Source organism: Ochotona curzoniae, unplaced genomic scaffold, assembly GCF_017591425.1.
Source record: "Ochotona curzoniae isolate NIBS_2020 unplaced genomic scaffold, NIBS_Ocur_1.0 scaffold_1037, whole genome shotgun sequence".
Taxonomy (NCBI): domain Eukaryota; kingdom Metazoa; phylum Chordata; class Mammalia; order Lagomorpha; family Ochotonidae; genus Ochotona; species Ochotona curzoniae.
The window spans coordinates 9,691,853-9,698,431 of record NW_024467083.1 but is presented as its reverse complement, the minus strand read 5'-3'; the positions used below and the strand labels follow the sequence as shown (position 1 = coordinate 9,698,431).

Here is a 6,579-nt window from a genome sequence, read left to right as displayed (position 1 = left end):
CATGTGCCTATTGGCCAGCTGAATTTGCTCCTTAAAACAAACTATTCATATCCTTTGTCCACTTTTTAAAAAGGCTTATTTTATTTTTATTGCAAAATCAGATATACAGAGAGGAGAAGAGACAAAGAGGAAGATCTTCCATCTGATGATTCACTCCCCCAAGTAGCCGCAATGACTGGAGCAGAGCCAACCCAAAGCCAGGAGCCAGGAACTTCATCCAGGTCTCTCCCAAGAGGATGCAGGGTCCCAAGACCTTGGACCATCTTCCACTGCTTTCTCGGTCACAAGCAGGGAGCTGGATGGGAAGCAGGACCTCCGGGATTCGAATCAGCGCCTGCATGGGATCCCAGCATGTTCAAGGAGAGGACGTATTTGCTACACTACCGCATTAGGCCTCCTTTGTCCACTTCCTGATTGAACTGTTGCTTTGCTGTTATTGACTTTCTCTCTCTGTGTGTGTGTGTGTGTGTGTGTGTGTGTGTGTGTAATTTATTTATTTATTAATGTTATGATACAGGTCCATCGGTTCTAGATATTAGTCCTTTATCAGCTGCATAATTTGCAAATATTTTCTCCCATTCTGTCAACTGCCTCTCCAGTTTGTTGAGTATCTCCTTTGCAATGGACAAACTTCTTATCTTGATATTAGATATTAGATCCATGATTCACTCTGAGTTCATTTTTGTATAACATGTAAGATAGGAGTCTTGCCTCATACTTCTGCATGCATAGATCCAATTTTGCTCATATCATGTTGAAGAGACTGTCCTTTCTCTAGGGACTGATTTCAGCTCATTTGTCAAAATGTTGTATATTCTCCTCCCATTTTGCCTTGATCCCAGCAGTCTGTTTCCTCCCCACTACTTAAGTGCACCTTGTCACATCACCAACAACCCTCTGATTGCTAAATTTATCATCTATGTCCCAATGATCTGCAACATTTGGTAAAGCTGACTCCTCCATCCTTTTTGAACAAGAGAATGGGAAGGGAGCAATTCTACCTCAAGTTTCTCAGGGTCCCTACTTGACTCTCTTCTTGCATCATTGGCAACTTCTATTTTCATCCTTTTCTTCTATTTTTTTTTTAATCATAAAGGTGGAAAAGTTCTTAGGGCTTTTTTCTTTATATATCTGTTATTCTACACCAGTAACATTATGTCTCATTCTTGGACCTCTCCTAAACAGATGCAAATATTTACTCCCATTCTGTCGTTCATCTTTCACTGTACTGCATGTCTGCTTTGCAGTGCAAAAGCTGCTTATCTTGATGATATAGCCAAGGTCCATTGAGAGTTCATTTTGTAGAAGGTGCAAGGTAGGAGTCTTGCTTTATACTTCTGCATGCATGTATCCAATTTTCAATTATGCATTTTGTATTTTGGTAAGGATATTTAGACATCATGAAACTCAGCAAAAACAACAAAAACACACAATTCATGACCTTCCTCCATCACTTAAAACTCCTGCAATCAATCTAGCTTTAATAAATGTCATGCTGATCTTCCAAGCTAAAAAATTTAGAATTGTGCTCTTTTTTTAAGATTTATTTTATTTATTTATTTATTTTGTTATTGGAAAGGCGGATATACAGAGAGGAGAGAAAGAGGAAGATCTTCCGTCCGATGATTCACTCCCCAAGTGAGCACAACGGCCCATGCTATGCCGAGCCAAAGCCAGGAGCCTCTTCCGGGTCTCCCACGTGGGTGCAGGGTCCCAAAGCCTTGGGCCATCCTCGACTGCTTTCCCGGGCCACAGGCAGGGAGCTGGAAGGGAAGCGGGGCTGCTGGGATAGAACCAGCGCCCATATGGGATCCCGGGCGTGCAAGGCGAGGACCTTAACCACTGCGCCATCGTGCCGGGCCCAGAATTGTGCTTTCTACATCACTTTTCCCTACATCACTTTTCCCAAAAACTGATGGGTTGGGGGAAGGGTCTATTTCACATCACTCCCAAGTGAAAATAAACACAATGAACAATTTCAAACCCAAAGTACCAACTAATGTTTACAGTATTCCTAAAACAAATTAAAACCTTTTAGACTGAAAAAGGGAGTGGGACCACAGCTCTGTCACCAGCACAGCCCTATCTGAGATGAAAAGAAACCATGACTTTTGCCTCCATCCTGTCTCTACTCCTTCTCACCGCCTGCTATCTGGAGACTTTCTCTTTCAACAGACTTTCTCCAACAAACTGTTCAAACAATATGGATTACCATCAATTTCTAGGCATGCAAAAACACACCACCCTCAATCACATCAGAAACTGGCACTGAAGTGGCCAACACCCAAACAAATCCTGAGAATAAACCAGAGGCAGAGGGAAAATTCAAATGAGTAGCTGAAGCAAATGAGGTGTTATCTGGTGCCAAACAATGGCAAATCTATGACAAATTTAACAAAGAAGGATTAAATGGTTGGGGTGCAAAAGGTGAAGGGCATTCTGACAGCCCATTTTATTTCACTTTACATTCCATAATCTAAATGATATCTTCAGGAAATTTTTGGTAGAAGGAACAAATTTCTATTCAACTTCTATAAAAAATAACATTCAAGGACTTTTTGGGGAACCAAAGGTGTCTCCAAAGAAACAGAAGCTGAGATCCAGGCTTATTTTTCTCTGCCTTCAGTGGATTTCTGTCCTTTGAAGGTGGATTTTCCTCTTTTCATAAAGGATTTACTTCTTTTGGTCACTGGGTCAAGAAGGCCTTTCATCATTCTCATTCACAGCATTTGGCAGTGTTGGGATGGGCAACTTCAAATCTACATCCAACTTCTACTAAAACAGTTAAGTGCAGAAAAACCACTACAAAGAGAATTGTTGAGAATAATCAAGAAATGGCAGAAGGCAAAGAAGATGGCCAGCTAAAGTTCTTGACAATTCTAGTAAGGAACAGATATGCTTGGATAAGAAGCAATCCAAAGCACACATTTAGCAGAAATGTTAAGCTATTGCAAGCACTATTTGAGTATTACCAGTAGCATTTGTTTTTTAATATTTCAAATGAACTTGTCTTTCAGTACATTTGAAATTAAAGTATAAACAACTTATTGGAAAATCTATTTTATATAGTTTACTGTCGAGACTACATAACAGAAACATTTTTGTCTTTAAAGTTGTTGTAAATCTCTATATGCACTTTTCCATTTATTAAACAGAAACCAAAGTGAGCAATGACGTCAGTATTGTTAGGTCAGTATTGTTAGGACATATTGTTAGTATGAATATGCTTTTCTATTGTGTTTAAAGTGCAAGCAAGCAGTGTCAGCTTCCTGTGAAGTTAACATTGCCAAGATAAATCTTCAACAGAAACAACTTCAATTTTTCAGTATTCAGTATTAAGCAGTGAAAGATATAATGCATTAATGGTAACATGTTTCTGTTTTAACGTAAATTAAGGATTTTCTCTAGATGTGCCTGAAGCTTGTAATTCAGTAAATTTTGACAATTGTTAAAATAGTTAATGTTAAACATACATTTTTAAAAAGCAGAGCTTGTAAATTTGGTCTTCTTTCATTTTATTGTTAAAAAATTAACTGTAAATGTGATTGGTGTCTATAGAGTGTTATCCTAGTCATGAGGGTAGTTGATGAATTTAAGTTACATTTCCCTAAGTTGATTTTGTAATTATATGAAGACTTTCCTATTAGTAAGTAATTGTTTAGCAACTGGATTGTTTTAGTACTATTTGTATGCAGGAAGAAAACAACAATTATGCAATGCATTCATTTTAAAAACTACATTACAGTTTTGGGAAGGTATAGTTGATCTAAGATCATTAAAGGATAACATGCATGATAAGAGTCATGGAATGATTTAGGTATGAGCCAAAATAAAGACTTTGTTTAGTTTTGTTTTGTTTGCTTTTGTTCTTAAACACTTATGTTGTAAAATAAAATCCTATAAATTTTTTCATAGTAAGTAACATTTTTCAGGGGGAAAAGATGGGCAAAAATTAATTCCCAATATATAATGCATTACTTACTAAGTGAGTTGGGCACTTGAAGCTTGGCATAAGTTGTAGAGGAATAAGGGAAAGATTAAAGCTGTCTTTGTCCATCAGTTGCTGTGGAAAGTGATGGTCTTGACAATTTTCATGATGAATGGGCAATTTCAGCCATGCTATCAGACTCCGAGTAACTGGCAGAGATTCCCTGTCATTTGAGTATTTGTAAAGACCTTTGAAGGGCCAAAACTTGAAAACTTTGACATGTTTGGATAGCAAAATGGAGTTTTACTTACATTTCCATTGATTTTGAACAGAACTGCAAAGGATTGACCACTTTATAATCTAAATTTTCTCATCTGTCAACCTCACACTTGTGGATAATGCTGATTGTTTTACACACAGTTCAGCATCAGCACCATTTAAAAGTCATATCTTCTTTTTGAGAATTGTTTATTATTTCATTATCAAGGCATGATTCTGATGTTCTAATAACTGGTTTTGAGACACTGATAGTTCTCTGCATGTTGTGTATTTCTACATTTGTATTGTGTTTGGAGGACAGAAATATTGTGAAATATCTTGAAAATGCATTGGAGATGTGTGTACTGTGAAATCTATTGAAAACTGAAAAGGTTTCTAATGGGAAATATTTACTAGCTGGAATTTGTATAATATGTATCTTTATATTCAAGTCATAGTCACTTCTTTCCATATAATACCCCTATCAACCTTTTCCAACAGTTTATCCCTCTACTGGACTGTCTGTTCCAGCTCTTCTAGCTGAAGTGGTTCTGCTTGTTTATACCGATGTCTCCTTCACACAGAATGCCCAAGTGATCCTTCTAAAATACAAGACAAAGTATTCTCACTCAGTAAAGTCCTCAATGAATTTCACTTCATAGAACAGCAACTCATTAAAAGACTTGCTGGATTTTCTGCTACTCTTAAGCACCTGTCCAATCTGTGGAAACCACATTGGACTCTTTGTTAGTCACTGAATGGTAAAGAGCCTTTTCATTTGCCTCTGGATTTTTCTTTGCAGGATTTACAGGACTTTTTCTCTGGGTTCACACTGAAAGATGTTTAAAAGTGGCCAGCATCTGTGGTGTAGTATGCTGAGCTTCTGCCTGTGATGTTAGCATCCCGAGCCTCTGCCTGCTCTGGTAGCATCCCATATTAGTGCTTGTTCATGACCTAGCTGCTCCACTTCCTATCCAGCTCCCTGAATATGGCCTGGGAAAGCAGCAGAGGATGTTCCAAGTCCTTGGGTCCCAGACTCAAGTAAGAGACCTGAAAGAAGCTCCTGGCTCCTTGATTCAAATTGGTCCAGCTCCAGCCATTTGAGACCATTTGGGAAGTGAATCAGAGGATGGAAGATTTCTCTCTCACATTTTCTGTCCCTCTGTGTAACTCTACCTTTAAAATTAAAAATTAATAAATGATTTTTTAAAAAGAAAAATGTTTACTAAAATCCCATGTTAATGACAGTATCATTCAATCTCTCAGACTTCCTATCCTTTGCCCTATTTATTCTTTTTTGGCATCTCTTTACAGAGAAAGTTTCACTCCCATTGGAACTCTTGGGGACTGAAAAGGTACTATTTTCATAACTATGCTGAAATCCTGAGTCAATTTTTTATTGCTTTCTAGAAAAAGGAAACATGTGGGAGAATAAATAGTTCATTTATTTCTTTCATAACCATATGATAAGATACTATCTGACAGATAGGAGATACTTAATAAACATATTTATCAAATAAATGAATAAATAAATGAGGAAGTACACTGGCTTGATGTGTAATTCAATTTAAACTAGAACTGTGAAGAATGAGCTGTGAATGTTTCCCAGGGAGCATGATGCCCTCTCCAGGTGTCCAGGCTTCCTATGGAGGAAACTGAATATGCAAGATTTCCCCAGTAAACACCAAACTGGCAGCTTTTATACAAAAATAAGGCTGTCAGTCTTATCCTAATCCAGAAGAATGTAACTGAGACATCCTAATTTAGAATCCCATTTAAAACACTAACTCAATATATGCCCATCTTTTTAACTCAACTAGATAAATTGTTATGATTAATTTAAAATGTTCCTACAGGACCCGGCGCAGTGGCGCAAGTGGTTAAGGTCCTCGCCTTGCACGCCCGGGATCCCATATGGGCACCGGTTCTATCCCAGCAGCCCCGCTTCCCTTCCAGCTCCCTGCCTGTGGCCCGGGAAAGCAGTCGAGGATGGCCCAAAGCTTTGGGAACCTGCACCCGCGTGGGAGACCCGGAAGAGGCTCCTGGCTTTGGATCAGCATAGCATGGGCTGTTGCGCTCACTTGGGGAGTGAATCATCAGACGGAAGATCTTCCTCTCTGTCTCTCCTCTCTGTATATCCGTCTTTCCAATAAAAATAATAATAAAAATAAATCTTTAAAAAAATGTTCCTACAAATTTGATTTTTGTTGTATGATTTAATAAAAGGCAATTGATATGAGTCAGTGTTATTTTACAAAAATCTTACTTCCATAGTTTAAGTACCAGTATATTACATATCCCAAAAGTCAAATCTTCAACTCAGTTTAAGAACTGAATTCATTTTATTTTCAATGATCCTATGGTCTCTATGACACAGCTGACCAAAGCTATTG

The 6,579-nt window shown here is 38.0% G+C and overlaps 1 pseudogene; it reads left to right on the top strand.

The window, feature by feature from the left end:
* Window positions 1-2,091: 2,091 nt before the first annotated feature.
* On the top strand, window positions 2,092-2,978 carry LOC121168699 (annotated as a pseudogene).
* Window positions 2,979-6,579: the final 3,601 nt, after the last annotated feature.